The sequence below is a fragment of the Tauraco erythrolophus genome, chromosome 1, assembly GCF_009769465.1.
Source record: "Tauraco erythrolophus isolate bTauEry1 chromosome 1, bTauEry1.pri, whole genome shotgun sequence".
Classification (NCBI taxonomy): domain Eukaryota; kingdom Metazoa; phylum Chordata; class Aves; order Musophagiformes; family Musophagidae; genus Tauraco; species Tauraco erythrolophus.
This window is the reverse complement of record NC_141465.1, coordinates 123,680,598-123,691,200: the sequence shown is the minus strand read 5'-3', so window position 1 is coordinate 123,691,200 and position 10,603 is coordinate 123,680,598.

The window sequence follows — 10,603 nt, the reverse complement described above, 5'->3', positions numbered from 1 at the left end:
CTTTATATCTCAATCTAGTGAGCTTAGAAGAAAACAATCTCTCTACTATACCCGTATTATCCTAAAAGAGCAATGACTGTTTGTCCTCTTTGTTCACCTCATTGATATGTAGTTTTGTATTTGGTGTACTGCTGTTGACTCCCTGGATGCATGCTAACTTCTGCCCACTTTATTTATTTGAAGTATAACTCACCTTCTGCAATGAGATCCTACTTTACAGCCTTCATTTTGACAACATGGGCACTCCAAAGGAACGTCTCTAAGATTTTCTGAGCAGCTAGATTATATCTCCTAGACAGCCAGAATTGCTGCCCAGAGGGTTTTAGATCCTGATCCAAAGCTCACAGCAACACTCACTCCCTTCCACTGACTTTGCAGGATTTTGGATCAGGCTTATTGTTCGTTAGGATACATGATAAAAAGCTGGTCTCCATGCAAAAATGAGTCCCAAGGAGCAATGGCAGAGAGGGAGCTCAAATAACACCCTGACTCGGCTGTTCCCAGGGCATCGTAGGAGAGGAACAAGCCCCACAAAGGCTCACTCCCACCCCAAAGAATCTCAGGAAACAAGAGCAGGGAGGAGCCCCAGTGACCCTACCACAGGCAGGAGCCTTGACCAGTCCCAGCAGGGTTCTCCCAGGGAAACTTCAGCTCGTGGGCCAGGGCACATCTGTCACCATAAGCCAACATTAGAAGGTCCCCATCACTCCACAAACTGAGAGGTCACTGTCCTCAAGGGGATGGGGCTCAGTACGGGGTGCAGGGGAAGGACATTTGATTGAACAAGATTTACTACGTTTTAGAAAGAAACCAAGGATAGGGAAAGGGAGAGATCAAGGTAATTTAAGGAGGAACAAATGGGAAAATAGAGAGATAAGTGGATAGAGGGGTTGACTGTATGCCAGCAGGGGCTGGTCAGTGCACCTGCTTGGCCGTGTCCTATGCCTGACCAGCACAGTGTGTCCTGGCTTCTTACCAAACCAAATTTCTAGTTATTTTCCTGAGTGAGGATCATTCTGTCCTGTGTGCATGGGTCTCAGTGACAGCCCCTGGGTCTGGGACCAGAAGTCATAGAGGTCCCTGTGTCCATGGTGCCAGCAACTGGTGTGAGTATGAGTGTGATTGTTAGTGAAGATCCTTCCGGATGAGCCAGAGAGTAGGTAACATGATCTGTGGACTGGGAGAGGATGTGCATCTCTGGAGGTGAGACCATGGGAGAAGCTGGCAGCTGGAGAGACCAGGAGTCCAGGCCAGCACTGGTGAGGCCATGAGGTCTGGAGGTGGACTGGGAAACCCACCTGTATGTATGTATACAGAAGGGTCCTGCAGCTAAAGCGGGGCTGTGGCCTCGAGGATTTGTATGTCTGTGTACTGGCAACTGGGGAGGCTGACATCCAGGGGCAGCTACTGGGCAGACTGATTGTCTAAGCCCAGCTATTGGAGCTGTCCACATTGTGTGTAAGTGTATCTATATCTCCACTAAAAGGTCTTCCTCTTGCTTAGCTGGAAAGGGGGAGCAGGATGAGGCTGTTGGTGCTGTTGATGTTTGTGAGTGTTGTGTGTGTCTGTATCGATCTGTGTAGCTGGCTGTGAATATATGTACATGAGTGTTGTACATATATTCACTTCATGAATGTGTGTTGATTGGGAATACAAGCTCAGCCTGGCTGTTCCTTGGACCTGGGGTCGTGGAGCTGTCACAGCCTCACACCTAGCAGGCTTCTAGATTCAGCAACTCCCTAATATCTACAAATCAAGGATTTCATTAATTTGCTCAAACCAAGTGCTACATATCAAAGTAAAGAGCCTTACCTGGTTCTGTATTCCCTGAAAACGGTCTTTGAATATAGAAACATTTAATGACGTATATAAAATATAGCCATATTAAAATGAAGATTAAGTTTATGTGTCACTTCTCTGTTTGTATGTATTTACAAGACTGTGGGCTTAAGTTACAACCTACATTATTTAAAGAAAGGACTAAGCTACAACCAGATTCTCCAGGGGCATGGTGGCTAAGAAGTTTAGCAGCTCAGTTGCTATATCTATTATGATGTACAGCTAAAATCCTAGAGTCACCATCCTTGGTCATTATTCTGCAATCCATGGCCATTCTGCCAACACCAGATCTTCTGTTCTTTTTCTTCTCCCTTTTTTGTGACTTTCTTATTGAGGGATGTTAAGTGAAAATAAATGGTAAGGGGAAACAAAGCAAAACAGAAAAAAGAATCCATGCTGCTCAGTGTTTGAATACTCTTTAACAAGTTGCTATAGAAACGACCTTCCCATTGGTAATATGAAAATCACTGAATTCAGAAGACTTCTAATTTACTTTGTAAAGTCAAATTCCATGTAAATATTCAAATTCTATGAAGATCAAATGTAGTCTAAAATTGTACTTTTCACAGTTCAAGAAGATTCACATTCAAAACACCCAAGAATCCAGTGTCATAGCCTGAGTGCCATGTCTTAGAGATAAGAATGTTTATTGCATACCAGCACTGTCTCGCTCTTCAGAAATTCTCTAGTGAGGGAAGGGAAAGGAGGCACTTAAGTTTTACAGTTTCAAAAACTTTGATGGCATATTTGGCATTTCATCTCTCAGTTAAAAGTTCAGTCACTTTCATGGGCAGCAAAGCTTTCTGAAAATTAAGATCCTTCCTTTGTTCCATGGAGGTCCACTGAGAAGGGTCTTACTGGTATTAAAAGATTTTGTCATAGCTTGTAATGGCAGTGTAAACATAGAAGGAAATATTTATGTGTAGAAAACACAACATAAACTTGAGAGAAAGTAACTCCATTTCCAAAATAAAACAAAAAAAAAGAGCAAAAGAAATCCATCAGATGATCAAGCTGAGGAACAACGAGAACAACAGAAACCATAAGACCATATGGGTCCTTGAGTCTGCTGTGTACTTGGTAGTGGGTCCTCTTTCTTGATTCACACTTAGAAAAGTAACCAGCATGAAGCATTTAGCTTAGGCAGATCAGCAATGCCACTGCTTTGCTATTATTTGGCACATTTGTTGGCAGCTGCTTTGTTTGCGTGTAGTTTATCGCTAAGAATAATTTCAAATAGACATTCAGAATTCATTTGCAAAAAATCCTTTTACTCTTGTGGATTTCTTACTCTGGTAATTTAAGACCTACGAAACTGTGCCTTTCTCTAAAATTACTTCCTTCCATGATTAATTCCATGACTTACAAATATCTTAACAGCATCCAAACCATTGCTGACATTGGTACCTCTGCTTTCCAAATAAGTCAACCTTTTTCTGCCATGTAAAATCTAAAACATGCTATTAGGCAATACAATGTACACAGTGACCAGCTCTGCTGGTCATACGCTGCACTGTGATTACTGAATGCTCATAGCAACAGAGGCCTAAAAACCAACAGAGCATCTAAAAAAATCTAAAAACATCTTTAAAGCTTTCTGTCTAGACTTTTCCAGTTATTTTCAACATTTCAGTAAGAACAAAAGAAACTCTGCATAATTTCATTTAGGGATGTTTTCTTCCCATTTGTAGAGACAAGTTGTTGATTATTACTTTATCATTTAAGGCTAGATTCCGAAAAGATCTTATTCTTTACTCTGTTTCACAGAAACCGATGCACTGTTCAATAAGAATGAGGTTATCAATAAGAATGAGGTTATCAGGAACTAGCCCTGCTAGAGAAAACCTTAGGCAAAAGATGTGTTCCCACAAAACATTAATTAAATGACTGTGAATAATGCAGAAATTAATAGAAATTGCTGTCTATTCACAGACAATTCCGTAATGGATTGGGTTTGACAAACTGTTTGCTACAAATAGTTCACACCAGCAATGCATATAATCTCTCCAGCTGTATGCATATTTTGGATTAATAGAGGATTTTTCAGACCTATTTTCTCCCTACATCATCCGGTTTTTTTGTTCTGTTTGTACAGTTTGCACAAAATTGCTCAGCTTGTGGTCTATAGCCAGCAATTAACACCACTTAACAGCTGTTAAATAGGGTAATCGCCTGTTGTTATCCTCATGTAGCTCAATTCAGGCACTAATTGCTCTCAGTGCACCACTCATAAACCCACCAAAACACCAGGTATAATCTGCTGAAGATGGTCTGATATGAAATGGATTTTCCTTTCCTCCTCAAGGAGAAGTTCGACTGGCTACCAACACCTGCCAAGAGTGGAAGAACGTGGGAGCACTGAGAAGGATTTCCTCTTGTGAAAATCAGGGTGTCAGTGAGCCCACAGCTGGTCGGGTTTGGTGAGTAAGAAGAATTGCGAGTAAGATCACAGACAGCACCTAGTGCCAATATAAACGGCGCTGGCTCTGTCACTGCCCTGGTTTGAAGTGAGAGAACAAAAGAAACTATGAAACTCAGCATCCTGTGTGATCCCTACATCGTTCCGAAATCAATGGTTAATGTTTTCTCATTCCTTTTCCTGACTGTTATCCTGAAGACATTTTTAATGCAGATGGAACAGAAATAATTTTCTTAATAAAACTAACTATATAAAATCAAAAGAATGCTAGTGGTGGAAACAAATTTAATTAAAATAATTAATTATTAAATTAATAGAATGAAGTAATGTAATTGTGTTACATTATTTACCTGTGGAATACGTTTAATGTGGTCTTTTTTGGTGAAATACTCTTGAAGCACCAGTAATCAATAATGTGAGTATATTTCAAATATGTACACATCTTCTCTTGGCTTGCAGCTACACATAGAAAAGAAATATCATAGAATCATAGAATGGTTAGGGCTGGAAGGGACCTTCAAAGGTCATCTAGTCCAACCCCCCTGCAAGGAACAGGGATATCTCCAACTAGATCAGGTTGCTCAGGGCCTTGTCCAACCTGGCCTTGAACGTCTCCAGGGATGGAGCATCCACCACCTCTCTGGGCAACCTGTTCCAGTGTTCTACCACTCTCATAGTAAAAAATTTTTTCCTAATATCCAACCTGAACCTACCTCCCTCTATTTTAAAACCATTACCCCTTGTCCTATCATAACTGGCCCTCCTGAACAGCCTCTCCCCATCTTTCCTGTAGGCCCCCTTGAGGTACTGGAAGACCGCTATAAGGTCACCCCGGAGCCTCCTCTTCTCCAGGCTGAACAGCCCCAACTCTTTCAGCCTGTCCTCATAGGAAAGGTGCTCCAGCCCTCTTATCATCTTCGTGGCCCTCCTCTGGACCCTCTCCAACTGGTCCATGTCCTTCTTATGTTGGGGGCTCCAGAACTGGACGCAGTACTCCAAGTGAGGTCTCACAAGGGCAGAGTAGAGGGGGAGAATCACCTCCCTCGACCTGCTGGCCACGCTCCTCTTGATGCAGCCCAGGACGCGGTTGGCCTTCTGGGCCGCAAGAGCACATTGCCGGCTCATATTGAGCTTCTCGTCCACCAGTACTCCCAAGTCCTTCTCCTCAGGGCTGCTCTCGATCCAATCACCACCCAGTCTGTATTTATGCCTGGGATTGCCACGACCCAGATGTAGGACCTTGCATTTGGCCTGGTTAAACTTCATGAGGTTGGTACGGGCCCACCTCTCCAGCCTGTCAAGGTCCCTCTGGATGGCATCCCTCCCTTCCAGCGTGTCAACGGCACCACACAGCTTGGTGTCATCGGCGAACTTGCTGAGGGTGCACTCCATGCCACTGTCCACGTCACCGACAAAGATGTTGAAGAGGGTCGGGCCCAACACGGACCCCTGAGGGACGCCACTCGTGACCGGTCTCCACTTGGACATTGAGCCGTTGACCACTACTCTCTGAGTGCGGCCATTGAGCCAATTCCTTATCCACCGAGTGGTCCATCCATCAAACCCATGCCTCTCTAATTTAGAGAGAAGAATGTCGTGCGGGACAGTGTCAAAAGCTTTGCACAAGTCCAGGTAGATGACATCCATTGGTCGACCCTTGTCCACCGATGCTGTCACCCCATCGTAAAAGGCCACCAAGTTGGTCAGGCACGATCTGCCTTTGGTGAAGCCATGTTGGCTGTCACCCACCACCTCCTTGCTCTCCATGTGCCTTAGCATGGTTCCCAGGAGAATCTGCTCCATGACCTTGCCAGGCACAGAGGTGAGGCTGACCGGTCTGTAGTTGCCCGGGTCCTCCTTGTTCCCCTTTTTAAAAATGGGGGTTATGTTCCCTCTCTTCCAGTCATCGGGGACCTCGCCAGACCGCCACGACTTCTCGAATACAATAGCCAGTGGCTTGGCAACTTCATCCGCCAGTTCCTTCAGGACCCGCGGATGGATCTCATCAGGTCCCATGGACTTGTGCACCTTCAAGTTCCTCAGATGTTCTCGAACCTGGTCTTCAAGTACAGTGGGCGGTGGTTCATCCTCACAGTCCCTGCTAGTTCTTTCCACAGCTTGGGTGGTAAGACAAGAGGCTTTACCATTGAAGACTGAGGCAAAAAATTCATTAAGTACCTCAGCCTTCTCTATGTCCCGGGTAACCAGAGCACCAGTATCCTTCCGGAGGGGGCCTACATTCTCTTTGGACTTCCTTTTGTCCCCTACATACCTATAGAAGCATTTCTTGTTGCTTTTTATATCCCTTGCCAAATTCAATTCCTTCAGGGCTTTAGCCTTCCTCACTTGATCCCTGGTCACTCTTACAGCTTCTCTGTATTCCTCCCAGGCTATCTGTCTCCGCTTCCACCCTCTGTAGGCTAACCTCTTCATTTTCAGTTGGTCCAGGAGCTCCTTGCTCATCCACGCTGGCCTCCTGGTCTTTTTGCCCGACTTGTTCTTCGTCGGGATGCACCTCTGCTGAGCTTGGAGAAGGTGCTCCTTGAATGTGGACCAAATATGCCTTCAAATACAAATGAAATATACTTTCTAATTAATGGGGAACTTACCAATGCAGCAGTCGGAAGTCGAAGAGGTGGTTTTTAATCCCTGTACATATCTCTTTGAAGTATATTGAATGTGGTTCTAGAATAAGTAATGTAAAGTGACTCATGATATCTTGAATTTATCTCAGATATCCTCATTAGACCCTTGTCCTGGTCGCTTATGCCGGATACTTTAGAAATACTCATTGATTTCAGGTTTCCTCTATTTTAGACAGCTCCTAGTTTGGGTAGTCTAACTAGAAAAGATAATGATGACTCATAACTCCTCAAGAAATGGATAAGAACCCTACATCTTCCACACCACTGGAAGTTGGTTTTCTCTATAGACTTCAGGAGAAACATACGCAAGCAGAAATACACAAATGGTTATTGCATTGATGATCTCTGAGGTCCCTTCCAACTCTAACAACAATTCTATGAAAACAAAATTAAGAATCTCCCTGTGTTTCCTATGTATTAAATTGTACGCTTATGTCGTGGTTTTAGGCTGATCCAGCAACTAAAACTCACACAGTCTCTCCTTCTCCAATAAAGTAGAGAGGAGAGAAAAAAAAAAAAAAACCAAAAGGACTGAGGGTTGAGGCAAGAACAGAGGGAGCACCCACCAACCATGGTCCTGGGCAAAACAGGCAGCGCTTTTCTCAAAGCAAAACAGTTTATTAATGATTACTTAGAAGGACAAAGGGAAATAAAAACCGATTACTTGAGAGGACAGAAAGAAACAAAACCAGATCTTAAAACCGACACCTTCCCCCCCCCCCCCTTCCTTTTCCTCCCGGCTCTACCTCCTCCCCCCAGCAGCACAGGGGGCAGGGACTGGGGGAGTGCAGGTCAGTTCATTCCGTGCTGTTACTGCTGCTTCTTTCTTAAAGGAGAAGGAGTCCTTACACCCTTTTCCCCTGCTCCAATGGATCCCCTACCCACGAGGAAAAATCCACAAATTTCTCCAACGTGAGTCCAGCCCACTGGAAACAATCCTTCCCCACAGATTGCTCCGGTGTGGGCTATACCACAGTCTCGGGTACTTAGGGAGCTGTAGCCACTCGCTCCGGCGTGGGTCGTCACGAAGACTCCAGATGCCTTTCTGCCTTGCCGTGCCCCCAACACGACCATCCTCGGGCTCAGGCATCTTCTCCCCACGGGCTGCGAGTGGGTCGCTGCTCCACCGAGGCCGTCCTGGTTGCAGGGGGGCAGCCTGCTATCTCACCATCAGCCACAGGGGAAACTCGGCTCCGGCACACCTCCTCCCGCTCCATCCTCACTGACCTGCTGTCGATGCAGCTGTTTCTCTCAGATCTCAGTCCTCTCCAGGTGAACTCAGCCCAGTGGGCACCCTGGGAGTGGGGTGCCCCCGAGTTCCCCAGCTGGCTCCGCCGCCGCCATTCTCCATGGGCGGCGCCGGCCCGACGCAGGCAGCCGCCCGGCCGGGAGCCAGGGAGCGGGGGCAGTGCCCTCCTCCCTTCTCTGGTCGATCCTGGGCGAAGCACCTTTTCCGGTTCCCTTGTCCTGACTTAAATAGGGCAATTCGCAGAGGCGCCCTATTGGCTCAACCCCGAGGGGGATGGCAGTCTGATCCGGTGGCCAGAACTAAGCCTAACCCGGTTCCAAAACCGGGGAGGTCGCAGGGAGCAAAATCCCTCTCCTGCCACCAGAACCACCCCCCCCTCCACATCAAACCATGACAGCTTACAACATAATAAGTGTATTGGAAGGAAGCAATTTTTTATTGTCTGTAAAGTGTTGAAGTAGGATGTTATTCAACTTTATCTTCAAGCTAGTTTAAATGTTTTAGGTAAAGATCCAGGTAAAGATTCAGACCGGAACGTTAATGTTTATTGACTCTGGTATGAGCTAACACTAAAAATAAAACAGAAAATAGACTCTGGTATGAGCTAACACTGAAAATAAAACAGAAAATATTTTGCTTACATTGATAATTGGTTTTCTTTATTACCTTTCTGTTAATCTGACAAGGTTGTTTGAATGTTGTTTGCATGTGTGTGCATGTAGAGGGTTCAAGCATTAATTTCAGGAGCTATAAATTTTGCATATAATTCATATAATAATAAAACCTTTACAACCAACAACACAAAAACTCCCAGCAAAATACAAACAACAATAAAGAACATGAAGCAACACAAATAGCTTGCGAGTTCAAATTCACAAATATTGAATGAAATTGAAATGCACCTGTTACAGGTCAAATCTATTTCACTGTACAAATTTGTACTAGGACTATATGCTCATTTCTGTTAAAATGCTCTGCATCAGTTGAAGAGAAATGCAGAAGTTTAGCATGAATTCATTGTTTTGACTGAGAAAATGATGTGTCTAACCATAATGCGTCTCCCTGCAATCCTAGTTCCCAGAAGTTACAAATCTAAGATGGGTCCTTTTGTTCCCATACAGTAAAGGGAAAGAATTACAGCTTTAATAATAGCCAGCCTGCTGATCAGAGAGACCTATATGAGTTTCAACAACTCATGCTAAAAAGAAAGTCTGAAACTTGGATTATGTCCCATATTATGTGTGTATACATGAGAATTAGGTGTATACATGAGAATTAGATATATACATATGAGACAGCGATTTCCAGGATGAAACCTCTTGAACCTGCCTCGATCATTTATTTACAGATGACTCACACTGAATACTCAAGGTAGTGTTACCTATGAGTACCTACTAGTTTATTAGAATAATCATCCAGAAAGGAGGATAGGATTTGAAAGTTCTTTCTACACAAGAAGACTCAGATTTACAGCTTTATCCCTCCATGAAGGCTGAGATCAGGTGAGTAGTTTAGTGGCAGTTCCTCAGGGTTCACAGAACACCTCCCTTGGTCCAGAAATTTTGCACACACTTTCATATCCTCATAATTCATCATTTGTTCCTTTATAGCAAGCTTCCATCCTTTGCAACCTGCTGTCTTTCCACACTTCTCCAAACTCTGCAGTAATGTACTACAGCAGATACACTCTCTCAGAGGTATCAACATAGTATTGCCTAATAGGGTGGCAACAGAAACATTCCAGCTTTTCGAGGAGCTGCTATAGCCAAAACACACAGAAAAGCTTTCCTGAAGCTGTTATGCATCACATAAGAATTTGTTGTTCTAGGTGAGTACCCAATATACCTGTATATCTGATTATTACATATAACTTCAAAGGGAAACATGCCAAAGACCTTCCATTCAATGAAATATCCAAAATCCTATGATACATCAAAGAAAAAATCCAGTAGTCAACTGAGTTTTGGATAGAATGCAGAATTGATATAACAGGTCTGCATGAGAAAAAGAAATAAAGGAAACGGTGAAAACTAATTTTCTGGTTTTGTTTCGTTCATTCCTTCTTTTTCTGAACGTGTAATAATTTTTTTCAGATGTTTTACAGCACTGTTTGCAATGGACATAAGCAAGAGAGAACTTTCCAAAACACTGACCATGCTTCACATATCATCAGTATATTTCGTTAAGAGCATTGAAATTCAAGCAGTTATCAACAATTTGCATCCAAATGTTATTTTTATGTTTGTAATGAGTATTATTAGACACTCTTCCCAAGTGCATCAAATTATATTTCAGCACAAGTAGGGCAGGATCGATATCCAGTAGATGAGCAATAATGTGGATTTTTTATTTCTGTTAACAAGAAGCTGCAGGTAAAACCAGATACAGTTTAAATAACTTATCTGACAACTGCAAACTTATCAAAAGTGGCCAAAGGAAAAGTATAAAAGA